Here is a 19,376-nt window from a genome sequence, read left to right on the forward strand (position 1 = left end):
CACTCCTGAAAATAATTGGCAAAAACAAAATGCACGCTCTAATTGAAACATTTATACCTATCATCACCGTAACTGAACGCCATGAATCACCTTGGTTCAATTCTGTGCTAAAACGCATGAATAACAAAAAAAGACTCTTCAGGACAGCCAAAAAACCAATAACCCAAATATGGCAAAATTATTACGAAGCAGAAAGATCCTATAACTTTATAAATGCACAAAACTAAACATTAATTTTTTTCTTCTACTCTACCCGACATGATTCGTACAAACCCAAGTCAAATCTGGAAGTGTATCAATCCTAACCCCATCAGAAATGTAACACTGTGTGACGATGATAATAATACAATTGAAGATCATGACGTTGCGGAAGTTTTGAGTTTATCATTCAGCTCAGTTTGCCCTCAGGAACCGGATAACAAATTACCCGATTTCCCTTCCTTTAACTTTCCACCTATGCCGGACTTGAGCTTTGAATCTGATGGTATTTTCAAATCAATCGACTATTTGAATTTAACCTCTTCAGCAGGTGTTGACGGAATTAATACTAAAGTGTTAAAAAATAGAAAATATACCACTAGCGCCATATTGTCTCATATCTTTCAGCAATCCCTTTCATCAGCCATCATACCCCATGACTGGAAAGTAGGCCAGTTCATCCCAGTCCCCCGAAAAGGGCCTTCATCTTCTCGCCATAATTATCGACCAATCTCTATCACATGCATCACATCTAAACTAATGGAACATATGATTTTCTCTCAGATTATAAAATTTCTAGTGTCGATCAACTTTTTCAACCCTAACCAGCATGGCTTTCTAAAAGGTTGATCTTGTGAAACACAATTAGCCCTCTTTGTTAACGACCTTAGCTCTAGCATTGACCTTAACATTCCTATTGACGCCCTCTTCCTCGATTTTGAAAACCCTTTTGACAAAGTTCCTCACAAGCGACCATTCCTAAAACTTTCATGTCTCAATCTTAACGAACATGTTTTTAATTTTACTTGCAGCTTTCTCACTAATCGGCAGCAGTTTGTTTTCGTTAATAAATGTTCATCTTCTTATTCCTCTGCTATATCTGGGGTACCTCAGGGTACCGCCTTGGGCCACGTTCTTGTCCTCATATATATTAATGATTTCCCTGCTAACATATGTTCTAACATTCGCATATTCGCTGATGATTGCGTTATCTACCGGCCTATTACTAACAGCGATGACATTTTGCTTCTTTAGTGTGACATTCAGCACGTACTAACCTGGTGTAATACATAGCTAATGTCCTTAAATGTGAAAAAAAAAATCTATGCTATCATTCCACGTACGTCATTCGCAACCATCTTCAAGATATCTAATCGGGAATGCCGAAACTGCTTCATTATTAACCTACATATATTTAGGCATCCATTTGACACCTGATCTAAATTGGTCTTTTCAAGTGTCTCAGATTACTAACCAGGCAAATCGCGTCCTTGGTTACTTTTGACGAATCCTGCGACTGGCACCCCCACCAGTGAAATCCCTTGCTTACTTAACACTTATCCGTCCCAAATTAGAATATGCATGCGCGATCTGGGACCCTCATCAAAATAACCTTTCCACTACTCTCTAATATGTACAGAATCGCTCAGCTCGTTTCATTTTCTCACCTATTCTTATCATATAAGTGTAACTGAACTAAAACGCAATGCTCATCTCACAACTATAGCGAACCGTCGAAAAATTTCCTGACTGTCTGTTTTATAAATTCTATCATCATCCACATCTCAACTCCATTATCAGCTCCGCACATCGCATCTCGAATCGCACAAACCACGGGAAGGCAGTCTACCCTCCCCCTGCCCGCACTTCTGCGGATGTCATCATTTTTCGTTCATACAGCAAGGGACTGGAATGACCTGCCAAACGCCATCGTTGCTCAGATCGACTCATCGTCGTTCAGATCGTCCATAGAAGGAATGTACTTCTGAAATTCCACCCCCTCATGTAATACACCTTCAATGGGGCTTCGAGATACTATTAAATAAATAAATAAATAAATAAATAAATATATAAATAAATAAAAAGACTCCTGTTTCTAGGCCACATCATTAGCATGGAGATTATACGCCCTGACCCGAAGGATACAGCTGCTATTGCACTGTTTCTAGCGCCGGCCGATAAGAAAGCTGTGCGCCGATTCCTCGCACTGTGCGCGTATCACCGACGATTTGTCAAGAATTTCTCGCGCCTCTGATCCAATTGACGATGCAGACGCGCCATTTAAATGCGAAGCACCTCAAGCAGAATCCTTCAAGGAACTTAAGCATCTTTTAAGTCCTAACCTATCCTTGCCCATTGGGGTGAAAATGCCGAAACTGAAGTTCATACCGATGCAAGCAGTTATGGCCTAGGCGCCGTTCTCGTTCAGAAAAGCGCTGATCTGGGGAAAGTAATCGCATACACAGGCCGCTCCCTTTCAAAGGGCGAGGCTAACTATTTGACAACTGAGAAGGAGTACCTTGCCATCATCTACGTCGAAATTCTGCCCCTACCTATACGCACAACCGTTCAATGTGGTCAATGATCCCCTCGCATTTTCCTGGCTTGCCAGTTTAAAGTACTTCTGCGGCCACCTCATTCGATGGAGTCTGCGTCTCCAGGAGTTTGACGTCACCGCCGTTTACCGGTCCGGACGAAAGCACGACGCCGAATGCCTGTCACGAGCCCCTGTAGATACACCGCCGCCGGACGACGTTGAGGACGCCTTCCTGGGACCCATACGCTCCACCTCTTTTTCACAGCAGCAACGATCGTACCCGACCTAAAACTGCCTCACGAATACACGAAAAGCAAAGTTTCTTCTACCCCTGCCTTGTTCATGCGAGCACTCTCTTTTTTCTGTGCACAGCATGATGTCCTTGTAAAGAACTTCGCAGCGAACAAAACAGCCTACCTCCTTGTACATGTGAGCCTCCGCAAACAAATTCTACAGGCTTCACACGACGAGCCGACAGGCGGACATCCTGGGTGTTCTCGCATCTTCCGCCGCATTTAAGAAATTATTACTGCCGATGTCGCACATTATGCGAAAACCTGCCGAGACCGTCAGCGACTAAAGACCCCTCCCACCCAACCAGCAGAATTTATTAACCCCATTGACCCCCCTGAAGGCCCTTTCAGCAGATCGGCATGGACTCGCTTGGTCTTTTCCTGAAGTCAACGTCTGGAAATAAGTGCAATATTATAGCGACCGAACACCTTACCCGCTACGCCGAGGCGAAAAAAATGGCGTTGGTTTAGCTCTGGTTAAACCTGGAGTGACGCAACAGCTTCCCCTGGCCAAGTGAAACTTGCTCAGTCGAATTGCGATGTCAGTCTTTCGCCTCTCCGTTTCGCTGGGCGTTCCTTCTGCATCTTCGCCCCACTTGACACGGCGCATGCGCATAGCTGTTGCAACTTTGTGTCGCCGGCGCGCCGCGCCGCCGGCAGCAGCAGCTGCTCCGCGCCACGTGGCTGGTCACGTGACCAACCACGTGACCACGTGGCGGTGAGGCGTCGCCATGTCGTGGCGGTGCCGCCACGGTCACGTGCCCCCGCCAAGCTGAAGGCTCGAAATGCTACCGTACTTTAGCTATCGCCACAAAACCCTGCCGAACGGAACAGCAGCAGAAGTCGCCAATTTTTTCCTGGTGTGCATCCTTCTGCGACACGGTGCCCCCAATGTGCTCATCACAGACAAAACGACATCATTCATGGCAGAACTGACGCAAGCCATTCTGCGGTACCGCCAATCCTGCCATCCTGCGGCACCATCCGCACTCCAACGGACTAACCGAGCGGTTGAACAAAACAATCGTCAATACGTAGTAAAACACGTTGCGGGGCTAGTTGGTTATGCATATTCTTTCGTTAAAATTTAAGAAGCGCTAACTTTTAGGACGAATACACAGAAGACATGACAGGACGGGCGCTGACCATTCCACGTCTTCACTAAAACACACCAGGTCTAGCCAGTCTTGCAACAAACGCACTTGCCTCCATATCTCTGCTGGAAGTGCTGTGGAAGTGAGTGCCCTTTTTGGGTCCATTACACCGTCTTTTGGGCATGCGAGACGCGTAAGCAAGGTGTTAAGAGCAGAGATATGGAGGCAAGTGCGTTAGTTGCAAGACTGGCTAGACCTGGTGTGTTTTAGTGAAGACGTGGAATGGTCAGCGCCCGTCCTGTCATGTCTTCTGTGTATTCGTCCTAAAAGTTAGCGCTGCTTAAATTTTAACGAAAGAATCGTCAATACGCTCGACATATATGTCGGTGCCGAACACAAATCCTGAGACGACATCCTGCCTTACGTTGTCATTGCCTACAGCAACGAATTGCACCAGACCACCAAGGAGACACCTTTTTTTGGCTCGTCCATGACAGGGAGGCCATGAACACGCTGGACACCATGCCGCCCGATGTTACCGAAGAAGTGAACGTCGACGTCGCCGCCTACCTTCAATGCGCTGAAGAAGACCGAAGACTTGCCCGATTACGGATCAAAGACCACCAGCGGACAGGCGCCAGAGTTACAACTTAGGAAGACGCAACGTGGAATACAAGCGAGGAGACCGAGTGTGGGTTCGGACGCCGATTCACCGCCGCGGACTGAATGAACAGCTTTGGCGCCGGTATTTGAGCCCGTACAAGATTCTTCGTCGGCTAGGTGAACTGGATTATGAAGTCGTCCCTGAAGAAATGCTGCATTCCAGCGAAGACACGTCCGACCGGAAGTTGCCCATGTCGGCTGTCTAAACCCCGATTATGCGCGCTATAGGATGCTGTGTTTCTACCCTCGGTGTTTATTTTCGCACAATCCATTTTATTTGTTCCAGTCATCTTATTTGTTTTAATGCATCGGGTCGATGCTTACTTGAGAGGGTAGTAATGCCACAAATCTTTAATTTTTAATGTTTTCTAATGTTTGTTCATTCTTTAAAGCTGCCGCCCCGTTAATTTATAACTTTGTGAGTGCAACACGCGACCAAACTTATCTCGCTGTATGGTATTCATGTGGAGCCGATTCTACTTTGTTCCAAAATGGCGTAGTAACTTTGCACGCTTTATCTCTAAAATTGTCTATCAGATTTAAATTGAGCATGGCCGAGGGCGGCGGGCATTCTGTGCGGCGACCGCCGAGCACGCCTGTAGCTATGCCGCCCCCCAATCATTCAGTCCATTGTGGGTGTAGGTGAGCCCCAATAAACAGTTTTATTTTAAGGCGAAATCCTTTAATGTCTTTTACTCGCGGTGACGGTGTCCGTCCGGCTCATCTTGGCGCAGTGACAGCTTTCCCCTCTCTCTACCCTCCCCCCAGCAGTAGGTGGCGCATGCGCATGCGCGCATAGCAACAGTGACGTCAGTCGCGCCGCTCTCCCCAGTGGCGACTGTGGCACGCGGCACACACACAGTTTTGTATAGCAACACGCAGTCGGGGTGACACAGTAATCAGGAAGGCTTTCGCCATGCGCACTTTCCTTTAAGGAAACAGGGTAGGCAAAAATTTTGCAAAAACTGAATTTTCTTTTTTCGATATTTGGATTTTTTTCTCCACGATTCCCAATGGGTCACTTGCGTGTGAACGAATTATTTACCCCGAAAATAGACCTTTCCGAAACTTAGGTGGTGACCGACCACGCCTCCTTTCACACCCTATGCGTGATCTGTAGATCTCCCACGTTGACAAAAATAGAAAAAAACTTCTCTTTTATCCATGTTTTTCAGGATAGTTATTGCTCGTCTGGCAACGGCAATAAATACCTAGCGTTCTGTTTTGCTTCTTGTTTTGCTTCTTTTTGGTTATCTTTCACGGCCAAAATCGGTTTTTTATTTCTTTGAGGCTACATTGTAAGCGTTCAGATTATGCGAAAACGAAGAAGTTATTTCAAAACCGTCGCTTTCACGGGAATCAGCATAAGCCCGAAAAGAAAGGCAGCAAACGAAGAAGAGAAAGATTGATTCTGGAGGTGACTGCGACTTGAAGAAATATAGCGCAGAAGAGACGACCTGAGGAGGATACCCAGAGCCAGGCCAAAGAGTCATTAATGTAAGCAGGAGGAAGTGCAGGGGGATCACAGGTGCCTTTCTGCTGCTGCTGGGCGTGAGAAGTGAAGGACCGGGCAAGCTGTCGGCATTCTTTGTCATAAGTTGCGGCTTGAGAAAGAGTTGTAAATACAGAAGCATCAGGGCGGTAAGGTAGAATGGTGTCCACTGTGCAAGAAGGCTCACGGCCGTACAAGAGAAAGTACGGAGAGAATCCGGTGGTGGCTTGAGCAGCGGAGTTATAAGCGTATGTGACAAAAGGGTGAACGCGGTTCCAGTTACAATGGTCGGAAGCAACATACATGGCCGGCATGTCGCCGAGGGTGCGGTTAAAACGTTCAACGATGCCGTTCGTCTGGGGATGGTAGGCGGAGTGTGGTGAAAGATGTTGCATTCCTGAAGGAGAGCTTCTACAACTTGAGAGAAGAATGCCGGAACTCTGTCACTGAGCAGCTCTTTGGGCGCACCATGGCGAAGGATGATGCGATGGAGAATGAAGGATGCAATGTCGTGGGCTGCAGTGGATGGTAAACGCGACGTTTCAGCGTAGCGTGTAAAATGGTCGATGGCAACGATGATCCAGCGGTTCATGGTTGATGTGCAGGGAAGAGGGCCGTAGAGGTCAATGCCAACACGCTCGAAGGGCTCGCTGGGCAAGGCATCGGCTGCATAGGAGCGGTGGGTCGGCGAGGTGGGTGTTTTCGGCGCTGGCATGCGGTGCAGAACTGAACGAACTAGCGGACATAACGGGCCATCGCACGCCAGTAGTGCCGCTATCGTAGACGGGTGAAGGTCTTCAAGAATCCGGCATGGGCACACTAAGGATCATTGTGGTAGGAAGAGCAAATGAAGGAGTGCAGATGTGTAAGAATGACGAGAAGCCACTTGCGACCATCCGGGAGGTGGTAAAGAAGCTCGTCTCGAATGGCTGAATGGTGCGACTGACGACGGAGAGCACGGGAAGGATTTCGAGACGATTGGCCAGATAAAAGATCTAACAAGCAAGCTATTCATGGATTTTTGCGTTGCTCGGAAGCCTTATCAGCGGACTGAAGCATCAAAGAAGACAGGGCAGATATACAAGGCACAGCCACAGCTGGCACAGGAGAACGTGAGTGGGCATCAACATAGAAATGTTTGCGGCCGGAACGGTAGATAACGCGAATGTCGTACTCTTGGAGTCGCAGAGCCCAGCGCACAAGTCGACCAGAAGAATCATAGAGGACAACCAGCAGAGGGTGTGGTGATCGCTGCCAACGTCAACGCTGACAACGTCAAAAGGGCTCCCGTACAGGTAGGGGAGAAATTTGACGATCGTCTTAAGGATAGCTGAACGCTCCTTCTCGGTGACAGAATAGTTGTCTTCAGCTATTGTAAGTGCCCGGCAAGCGTAAGCGACGACGTATTCTTCAAAGCCTTGCTTGCGCTGAGCGAGTACTGCACCGAGGCCGACGCTGCTGGCATCGATGTGAAGTTCCGTTGGAGAACAAGGATCGATGCGACGCAGAATTGGTGGAGCGGTCAGGAGGCGACGGAGTGTCGTAACCGCTTCATCACAGGCTGGCGACAAGGCCGGAATCTCGTGGCCAGAACGAAGCTTGGAAAGGGGGTCGATGATATTGGCGAAATTGCGGACAAAGCAGCGGAATTAGCAACATAGGCCGACGAAGTTGCGGAGGTCTTTTACAGAAGTGGGCTCCGGAAATTTGGCCACAGCTCGCAACTTGGCCGGGTCGGGGAGAACGCCATCTTTCGTCGCGACGTGTCCGAGAATGGTGAGCTGCCGAGCTCCGAAGTGGCACTTTTTCAAATTGAGTTGGAGGCCAGCGTCGGCCAGGCAGCGAAGAAAAGTCTCAAGGCGCTGGAGGTGAGACGCAAATTCCGCGGAAAAGATCACAACTTCGTCTAGGTGGCAAAGGCATGTGTGCCATTCGAGCCCTCGGAGTATGTTTTCAATCATGCGCACTAATGTGGTGGGAGCATTGCAGAGGCCGAAGGGCATGACATTAAATTCATAGAGCTTGTCAGGTGTGACGAATGCAGTTTTTGGGCGATCGGCCTCCGCCATCGGCATAGTGGCCGGAGCGCACCTCCAATGAAGTAAAGAACTCAGCGCCCTCCAGACAGTCGAGGGCGTCGTCGAAACGGGGTAGAGGGTAAACGTCCTTGCGTGTAATCTTGTTCAGACGACGGTAGTTCCCTCTGAACCGGATGGAACCGTCTTTTTTTCTTAAACAGGACCACCGGCAATGCCCACAGGCTGTGCGACGGCTGCATCACGTGGCGCTTGAGCATATCGGTCACCTGCTCATCAATGATGCAGCACTCAGCGGCTGGCACGCGTACGGACATTGGCGAAAAGGAGCATGGGTTCCAGTGTCAATACAGTGGGTAACGGTCGTGGTGCTGCCCAAGGAAGGTTGCTGGTAGTCAAAGCTTGAAAACGTTGCAGAACGGCGACAAGCTGGTATTGTTGGGTATACGTCAGGGCGGCGTCGGCGGAACGGTGAAAAATATCGACAGAAGACTGATTGGTGGTGGGAACAGGCGTAATGGCGCTGACGTGAAGGCCGGCAGTGCTATCGACGAGGGGGTATGCTGAGGCGGGATAGAGAAAGGCCACACTACGAAGCGATTGGCCACGGAGTAAAATGGTAAGGCAGGAGAACGGGTTGGCCACATAAATAGCGCTGGAGCCACGAACAATTGTCAGCACGGCATGAGGCAGCGAGACCGACTTCTGGTCAGCGCATCGTAAAGAGGGGGTATAAGTTACAGTTGCATCTGAGAGAGCATCACAAGAAAGAGGCACCAGCACTGAAGAGAAAGGCGGAACGTCTGTGTCCTCTGAGACGAACACAGTAGCGGCAGCAGCACCAGGTAGATCCAAGGGAGCGTCACTGTAGGTCGACAAGTCAAGCTGAGCACGGGCGCAGTGCATAACGGCGTGATGTGAGGAGAGGAAGTCCCAACCAAGGATAACGTCTTGAGAGTAGCGGGCGAGGACGACGAACTCGATTGTGTAGGGAGCGTTCTCGATAAGCAGGCAGGCAGTGCAGGCGGCTTAGGGTCGAATGTCCTGAGCGCTGGCGGCGCAGGGAGAAACGGCAGGAAGGGGCGTCGTTACTTTTTTGAGTCTGCGACAGAGGGTGTGACCGAGAACGAAAATGGCTGCTTCAGTGTCAACAAGCAGTAGGTCGAGTTTCAGTGCGAAAGAAAATTGGTTTTTGAGGAAAGCGTATAGCGCAGTACCTGTCTGCCACATCGGTGGACACCCGAACCGTGCCGTTAGGGAAGGAATAATGGAGGGAGTGAGAGAAGATAATGGAGGGCTGCGGAGAAAATCTGACGATGTGGCGATCTTTAAGTGCACTGATTGAACATGGCGCACGAGCGCCTTTTCATCTCCATCGAAACACAGCCGCCGCGGTCGGGTTCGAACCCGATGACAGTGAAGCAGTCAGGGGCTTACAAAAAATAATAATAAAAAGGAGGGAAAAGATTTTGCAAGCCCCGGCATCTGCCATCGATACTGAAGCACCTGAGCTGGGGCAGCGGATATAAAGAATAGCAGACAGATTGGAGAAATAGAGGTGAGGGGACAGGAAGAGAGAATAGGAGAGGTAATATACACAAACTATTTACTCAATAAGAAATGCGTCCAGGTTGAGCGCGTGATTAGTTCGTGATGGTGAAATAAAAAATTAATGTGGATTAGCTCACGTATTCCAGGATATACAAAGTGAAGGATATTGCCGTTCGCTGTGTTCATTGGTGTTGGAGTTGACAATGTTCTAGACGGCGATGGATTTGACCAGAGGAAAGGCGCATAACTCGCTCCCTGCATATGTGGACTCCTCATTCTTGCTTTGATTCGTGGACAGAGAGAGAGATGTGGAATGAATGAATTAGCGCTGACAGCACTGTGTCTGACATGCTGCACTGCAGCAATACCTAGGCCGCAGCGTTCATTTGCTGATCAATCTCTCGAGATCAACCATCAACTGCATGCGGCCTCCCAGCGTGGCAGGGAGGGCGCGCTGCCTATCCAGCGTGCGGAACGCAATCAAAGCAGGCCATTGACACCGACGCCATGTACATGAAATTGAGATGAGGTTTCCACAGACCGACGGAGCCGATTGTGCGCCTTTCTTTTCGTGAAATTGAACAGCCTTTGTAAAGTTGTCAACAAAAAAGAAATATATGAACGCCGTCGGCTCACTTCGGTTTTTGAGGAAAGGAAATGCACAGTAACTATCTTAATTATCTCCGTGTGCACCCGAACCATGCCGTAAAGGAAGGTATAAAGGAGGCATGGAAAGAAGGAAGAGAAAACTGAAAACTGAAAGTTGAAATTGAGCCCCGCCGCGGTGGCTCAGTGGTTAGGGCGCTCGACTACTGATCCGGAGTTCCCGGGTTCGAACCCGCCCGCGGCGGCTGCGTTTTTATGGAGGAAAAACGCTAAGGCGCCCGTGTGCTGTGCGATGTCAGTGCACGTTAAAGATCCCCAGGTGGTCGAAATTATTCCGGAGCCCTCCACTACGGCACCTATTCTTCCTTTCTTCCTTCACTCCCTCCTTTATCCCTTCCCTTACGCGCGGTTCAGGTGTCCAAAGATATATGAGACAGGTACTGCGCCATTTCCTTTCCCCAAAAAACCAATTATTAAATTGAAATTGAACTTTATTCCGTCGAGGCAGAAAGGGACTCGAACAAAAGTGAAAATATATCACTTGACGTGGTTCGAGCCCCCATTTACAAGGCATACAGCAGTTGCACATTTACATGTATAGCAGCATAGTCACGAGGACATACACACATAGAAAGTGAGTCAAGACCTACTTGTCTGAAAAGAAAAAATTGCATTTTACACAACAATAAGATATCCCCATCACATCAAGACCAGCAGAATACACCTGAGAAAAGAAAAACATCATTATACAATTATAGCGAGCATAACCATCACTCTTGTTGTGTAAAAAAATTCTTCAGAGTTTGGGTGCTAACACTTCGGATATTAATATCATGTTTATGGAGATAATTTAACAAAGTTAGAAGTGAATATTCGAGCATTTGACGGCTGATGGTTGTGCGTATGAATGAAATTTTCCAAATTTCAGGTGACCGCGATGTTGATCTACCTTCTCTTAAACTTAGATTTGATATGGTTTGAACGAGGTCCTCATTGTTTTGTTCATCCTGTTTATATCTTTTGGCTAGAATATAAGAGTAAAGCCGATGCACAGAAAGTACTTTGAATTGCGTGAACAGGCTTCTAGTGTGTGCATAAGGATCTGCCCCTGCGATAAGGCGAACTGCTTTTTTTTTGTAGCATGTGAATCTGTTGTAAATTTGTAAATGTTGTGCTTCCCCATACCCAACTCCCAACTCCCAAGGAAAGGTGCGGCGCTGCGCAGTGGTGGAACACCAGTGGCTCGGTGTTACTAGGGATCGAGAGAGAGAGAGAAGGAGACGGAGTTGGCGGCGGCCACCTGCGCCGTGCGTGACGTCACTCGCGCTCCGACATACGCCGGCAATCGCGAAGCACGCTGTTGACAAGTGTAGTGAAGCTTCTTGCTTCAAACTCTACGCGCACAGCAAAATATGGACTACAACTGAGAGGGCGTCCAGTTGTTAATCGTCCATCGAAGAACTCTGAAAGCGTTCGGTAACTGCGTGTAACTGCCTTGCGGAGAACAGAATAGACGTCAAGCCCGTCTGTTCGAGGAACGCACAGAGCCTCATCAAGGTTTGCTCACGGGTGCGCTCACTGCCCTGCGGGCACAATAGCTTCTTTTGCGAGTCTGCTAGCAATACCAGCGCCCTATAGGCTGCAAGCATATCGCGACGAGCATAGGCGTGCGCGGGACAGTGAAGGAGCAGGTGCCCTAGTTTTTCCACTGCAACGTATCCGTCACACATATTGCTCTTCGCTATTCTTTCAAATAGCATAATTCCAGGAGGACTACACAATAACTGAACGCATAGTTTGCAATATGGATACCGCAGATTTATTCTGAACAAACATTTGAGGTGTAAACACTAGAGGAGTGGCCCATAGACTTATATATATATATATATATATATATATATATATATATATTTAAGAATTATTTGTTGAAATCGTACAATATTTCTTTTTAATACCTTTGCAGCGCTTGTAGTTACGTGTATTCCAATTTCACGTTGTACAAAGCAGCTGGATGTTTCTCTTTGAGCACTCAGGCGCTTGAGTGAGATTCTTCTGTCGTTTCGCACAGTGGCAAAGATGAGAGTCGTCGGAACCGTGAAAGGCACTGCGACAAGACGATCAGAACTTCCTCTCTTCCAAAATGCCGCGGAAGAGCCAACCTTTAAATCGTGTAAACGAAGATCAGAACACGTCGAAAATATGTGGAGGTGCGAACTCGCGAAGCATAATCTGCTGAACACACGCGCAAACCTCGACGCAGGGCTTGAACTCCGTCGTTTGAACTTTGAGCGTAACATTTAACAGCAGCTTTACTGCTTGTTCGATCAGTCAGCCACAGATTCTAAAAAGATGCTGGCAACATCAGTGCTAAAGCTCTCAGTTTAACCATCTCATGTTAGTGCGAAAGGGCTACTTGCCATATCTAACCGGCTGACCGAGTGTGTGAAGCTTTAACTTAAACATGACATTTGAGAAATTACCATGGCATTAACCCATGCAGAAATAAAATACATATTGCCGAGACTGGCTTTGCAACCCTCTGCGGCACTCCGAGATGAGCAGTGCAGGACACTGCACGAGGGCATCATGCAGTCAGAGCTAACGCTCAGTCTAATAGGGTTGCTAGATGTGCCGGCGACCCAGCAAACAAACCAGATTAACCCTTTCGAACTGATAGCGCTGGTGTTAAATTGTAGCACTCTCTTGCACTGTGCATTGCACGTCGTCGTCTTGTGGAGCGACGAGATCTGGTCAGCGTAACCGCAGTCAGACCTGACGCTGAGTCTAATACGGTTGCTAGACGGGCCGGCGACCCACCAAACAAACGAGATTAAATCCAAGCTTTCGCAGGTCTACTCGGTTTATCAACTTTAAACATTTCCTACCGTTTTTCCTAACCTTACAGTGAGGTGAGGTTAGGCGAGCAGTAGGCGTAGAAATCTCCACCTTTTTGTAGCGATAGCTACATTACGGTAATATTTCGAGCCCTCAGCGTGGCGGCGCCTTGGGCACCGCGGCGACGCTGCCACAGTGGTTGGTCACGTGGTGCGGAGCAGCTGCGGCGGCTCGGCGCACCGGCGAAACCTAGTTGGGAAAGGCGTGGAGAGGGAGAGATGGGGAGAGAGGAGAGAGAGTGAATACATGTCCAGGGACATCTATGAAAAAGGAACGCCCAACGAAACGGAGCGACGAAAGACTGACATCACAATTCGGTTGAACGAGTTCCACTCGGCCAGCTGTAGCCATCATATCTGTCGAGGTTTAACCGGAGCTGAATTACAGCCATTTTTTTTTATTTTCACCAGGTAGAAGGTTACGTTTTTTCTGGTGCTGTGCCTGAAAAGGCAGATCTGAATTCTGAGCAAAAAAGGTCATGGCGTAGAAGCATTAGACAAAAACAGTTATCGCTGAAATACGGAACACAGTCGATAGTGCCTCTTCTTTCAGCAGCACCCGGTGTTATGGTATGGTGCATCACCATCAATGCGCAATTAACCTGACGCCCTGATGCAGCAGTTTTCTCTCAACAATAGCGCTAAACGATCATCGGAACAGCATTTCATAAACATATTTATTTTATCTATTCATAGGCTTTTCACCAGAATTCTGAAAATTGCAATAGATTTCTAAAAGAGAGCAGGTAATGATTGCTGAGTAATTGCCCAATATTACAATATATTCAGCCTTGGGGATTCTCGTAAAAAATAATGTGGATTAGCTAAGCTAGGTCAGGTCATACAAAGCAAAATATGTCGGCGTTCACTGTGTTGGTTGGCGTTGGCGTTGACAATGTTCTAGACGGCGATGGCTTTGAAAAAAGGAAGGGCGCATAACTGGCTCTCTGGATATGCGGATGCCTCTATCGTGCTTTGATACATGTGGCGGTGGTGAGAGAGAGATCTGGCCTGAATGCATTAGCGCTGACTGCGTTGTGGCTGACATGCGGCGCTGCAGTAATAGCTAAGCCGCAGTGTTCTTTTGCTGATCGATCGCTCGCTATCAATCATTGACTGCATGCAGCCTCCCAGGGTGACAGGGAGGGCGCGCTGCCTGTCTAGTATGTGGAAAACAATCAGAGCAGGATTTTCAGTTTGACTCCAACGACACGCACATGAAAGCGGGATTGATGTCCCCACTGATTACCCGCCGCGGTGGCACAGTGGTTAGGGCGCTTGACTACTGATCCCGAGTTCCCGGGTTCACACCCTTTTGCTGCGGCTGCGTTTTTATGGAGGCAAAACGCTGAGGCGCATATGTGCTGTGTGATGTAGGCGCATGTTAACGATCCCCAGGTGGTCGAAATTATTCCTGAGCCCTCCACTACGGTACCTCTTTGTTCCTTCGTTTTTTTCACTCCCTCGTTTATCCATTCTCTTACGGCGCGGTTCAGGTGTCCACCGATTATTGGGACAGATACTGCGCCAATTCTTTTCCCCAAAAACCAGTTATGATTATTATTACTCAACTCACTCACGGAGCCGATTGTGCGCCTTTACTTTCTTGAAAATGAAGGGTTTTCACTTAAATGTCAATTAAACACCAAGATCTCCACACCATTAAATTTTATGAATGCTTTCGGCTCACATGTTTAATAATATTAACTGGTTTTGGGGGAAATGAAATGGTGCAATACTTTGTCTGATATATCGTTGGACATCTGAAGCGCGCCGTAATAATATTAATAATAATAATTGTGTTTTGGGGGAAAGGAAATGGCGCAGTATCTGTCTCACATATCGTTGGACACCTGAACCGCGCCGTAAGGGAAGGGATAAAGGAGGAAGTGAAAGAAGGGATAAAGGAGCCGAGTGAAAGAAGAAAGGAAACAGAGGTGCCGTAGTGGAGGGCTCCGGAATAATTTCGAGCACTTGCGGATCTTTAATGTGCACTGACATCGCCAGCACACGAGCGCCTTAGCGTATTTCCTGCATAAAAATGCAGCCGCCGCGGTTGTGGTCGAACCCGGGAACTCCGGATCAGTAGTCGAGCGCCCTAATAACTGAGCCACCGCGGCGGGTTCGGCTCACAAGTTTTGTTTCGGTTTTGAGGAAAGTAAATGGCGCAGTAACCATCTCAGATATATCGGTGGACACCCGAACCGCGCCGTAAAGAAAATAAAAAGGAGGGAGGGAAAGAATAACGAGAAAACTGAAAATTGATAGTTTTATTTTGAGGAAGGCGTGGCGCTGCGAAGCGGAGGAACACCTGTGGCTCGCAGGCGCAGTAGTAACTTGGGAGCGAGAGAGAAAAAATTAATGCGGATTAGCTTAGCTAATCTAGTATATACAAAGCGAATGATGTCGACGTTCAAAGTGTTCATTGGCGTTGGCGTTGACAATGATCTGGACTGCAATGGCTTTAAATAAAGGAAGGGCGCATAACTGGCTCCCTGGATATCCCGATGCCTCATTCGTGCTTTGATCCATGTGGCGGGAGGTGAGAGAGAGAGATGTAGCCTGAATGCATTAGCGTTGACAGCGTTCTGGCTAACATGCGGCACTTCAACAATAGCTCTAGGCCGCAGCGTTTATTTGGTGACCAATCTCTCGCGATCAAGTATTAACTGCATGCCACCTCCCAGAGTGGCAGAGAGGGTGCGCTGCCTATCCAGTGTGCGGAACGCAATCAAAACAGACTTTTGCAGTTGGACACCAACGCCACGTGCATGAAAACGCGATTGAGATTTCCACTGACCAGACGGAGCCGGTTGTGCGCGTTTCCTTTCATGAAAATGAAGGGGTTTTGCAAAATTGTCAATGCCAATGAACTGTATAAACGCCGTCGACTAACATGTTTTGTTTGGTTTTTGAGGAAAGGAAATGGCACAGTAAACGCATCAGATATCTCTGTGGACACCCGAACCGCGCTGGTGATGGCGGTAGTGTTTTTTATAAATATTACAGTAAAAAGGAAGGAAAAGATTTTTGCTAGCCCCGGTATCTGCCATCGATACTGAAGCACCTGAGCTGGGGCAGCGGAAATAAAGGATAGCAGGCAGAATGGAAAAATGAAATGAAAGAGTTGAGGGGACAGGAAGAGAGGATAGGCTAGAAGTAATATGTACAAACTATTTACACAATCAGAAATGGTTCCAGGTTGTGCGCGTGATTAGTTCATTTTAGAGGAATTAAATCACACACGCGCACAGCACTGCGTTGGCTTCAACTGGAGTGGGCCGTCCAGTTATTAATCGTTCAAGGTAGAGCTCGCAGAGCGTTCGAACCGCGCTGCCAGGGAAGAGAATAAAAAGGGAGGAAAAGAAGAGAAAACTCAAAATTGAAAGTTGGATTTTGAGAAAAGGGGCAGCGCTGCGCAGTGGCGGAACACCTGTAGCTCGGTGACGCTAGTGGTGCATGAGCACTAGTGACTAGGGAGCGAGAGAGAGAGAGAAAAAAATATCCGTTGGGGGCAAGTGTTGTTACGTCATGTGCCTCCGTGGGGTACCGCCATGTCGAAATAGGAAATTGGCGGCCAGTAAAGATTTCGCTTTAAGAATTTTTTCATCACTGTTCCCACATTGAGTGATTAAACACTTTGCTCTCGCCCTACCTCACGCTAGCCATACCCGTTAGCTGAGTTGGTAGAGTGACTACGCCTTCGAGCCGTTGGCTCAGCGTTCGAAGGCCGGACGAGAGAGAATTTTTCTTTACGATGTTTATCTGCAAGCTTCTTCTTCTTCTGTTGTTGCCAGGAAAAAAGAAAACGAAAGAGCATTGGCCTGCCCACTGGCTCAAGCTTCGACACAATCGCTGCCACGTGCAGAAAGTAGGGGAGTTTGAATATTGAATAGAAAGATAGGATAGAAAAGACGCGCTCTATAATGCACCCGACCGATCCCGGAGGCAGTGCAATACCGGGACAACCGGTGGCGGAAGCGAAGCAACCTTCAAGCAGCCGCCACATTTCCAAAAATATGTTGGGTTCAAATGGGACCCGTATCAGATATTCTATAACAGAAAACGGCCCACGGGGCTTCGAACCCGTCGCTCCCAGGGATCGTGGCGTCCTTGTGTGCAAGCTTATCGTTGTAGTTGTGTAGCTGGGATTGGCCGACGATACTGAGCAATTACTCTCTTATTATAATAACATTTCCCAGTGTTGTGCTTTGAAAAGAAGACAAATATTGACTGCCAAATGCACACAAAAATGATTTTCTGGTAAGGTTAAATACCTGTAAGCATGTAAAAAGCTTATGTACCAAAACATGCAGAAAATGTGAGCACAGAAATTATAGTATATTGACAGAAAGCAGTGTCTTGATCGGAACTACCATTAAATAAACAGGAAGACGGAACTGGCTTGCTCAGCTTCACTGCCGCAGTGATCACTTCTAACCGTGGTACGCCGCCATTCTGTTACATCTCAGGACATAGCTATACACAGAAGCTAACTTGTGCCCCTAAAGAGTGTGCAGAACGCCAGCAATGACATCAACTACCCGCTTCGCAATAAAGACATATTAATAGAGGTTCACTACTAGGCTTGAATTTATGTTTGGGACAATATGATGAACACGGCGACAACGTGTCGGATGACAAGGCCTGCAGTTTTCCGAATTAGCGGCGCTATGTCCAAACGGTCAAAGCTCGCAATGTTGGAAGCGCATTGTAAAGAAGTTATCGAAATGCGCTGCTCAGCGAGGTTAGTTATTTTCTGGCAGAAATTTATATGTAGATTCGTGTCCGCTCAAGCATATCCGCGTTAATGGCGCCGGCGACAAAAGTGCTGACACCTTAGAACTGCTAATGCAACCATCCCGTTACTCTACTGTACTGATGCTGCCAGGAAGAAAAAAAGGAAAGTGCACAGGCCTGCCTACTGGCTCAAACGGAGCCACGTTCGCAGCCGCGTGCTAAATGTATGAGTTAAAGGATAAAAAAGGAAAGACAGGAAGAAAAGGTTCCGCGCGCTAATAGGCTCTTACGCCCCTGGCGGATTCTAGAGGCAGTGCAATACCGGGGCGACCCATCCAGATTGCGTGTAGCACTCCGCCATATTATAAAAACAATTTTAATATCTTCGGTCCAAGCACCAGCAGCAAATATTAAATCAGGTATCAGGTAATCTTTGAAGAACGCAAGGAGTTGTAGATCGAAACGGGCAGTAGGACAACTCTTGTGGAAACAAAAATTGCTTTCTGAGGAAAGGAAATAGCGCACTAGCTATTTCACATCTCGGTGGACATCGGAACCGCGCCGTTTGTGAAGGAATAAAGGAGTAAGTGAAAGAAGAAAGGAAGAAATAGGTGCTGTAGTGGAGGGCTCTGGAGTAAGTTTGACCATATGGAGGTCTTTAAGCGCACTGACATCACACGGCGCACGAGCGCCTTTTCGTTTCGTCCCCATAGAATCACAGCCGCCGCCTTCGGGTTCGAGCCCGATGTCAGTGAAAAGAAGTGTTCTCCGAAAATGGATTTGAAGGGAAGGAATGAAGCCCTATAAATCTCACTTCCTTCGGCGTTGGCGTAGTGGTCTGCGCATCCGTCTAGCCTGCAGGAGGTGCGAGGTTTGATCCTCACTGACGACGGGTACTCACTGGTGATACAATGGGTACAAGCTGTCGAGTGATGTGGTGCTCGGCTAATTTAGAATGAAATTCTTGGGAAATGGGTCTTTGATCCCGCCTTGGGAAAAAGGAAAATACCTTGTGCCATCTCAGTTTTCTATGTACACCTAAACCACGTCTGAGAGTCGTGGTTGTGATGAAAACATTTAATAATTATAGAGAGAGGTTTTGGAGATCGGGTCACGCCCTCACAAGCACTGGGTCACGCCCTCACGAGGCTGCCAGGGTGATGGCAACCTTTTCGGCGCGAATTGCTGACTGTGCCTCGAAAGTAAGACAGTCTACTGTTTTGCCCTCGTGGACGACCGCGGCTTTGTACCTTCCCCTTGCGTTCTAGCCACGTAGAAGACCCCTAGTTTGCTCCCAACTTGGCGGTGCAAGCCTTTCGCCCGTTCCAGGCGCCTGTCATTATGGTCCTCTTTGGACATGTTGGTGGCGAGAGGCCGCACGTGGGGGGCGCGTCTCCGGTATACGGGAAGGCGACATCTCTCCTCTTTGTATTGAGGGTGGCGTATGTGAAGACGGGCTAGATGGCGGCTACCCAACCCTGTCTTTGTGAGA

The sequence above is a fragment of the Amblyomma americanum genome, chromosome 5 (genome assembly GCF_052857255.1).
Source record: "Amblyomma americanum isolate KBUSLIRL-KWMA chromosome 5, ASM5285725v1, whole genome shotgun sequence".
Lineage (NCBI taxonomy): Eukaryota > Metazoa > Arthropoda > Arachnida > Ixodida > Ixodidae > Amblyomma > Amblyomma americanum.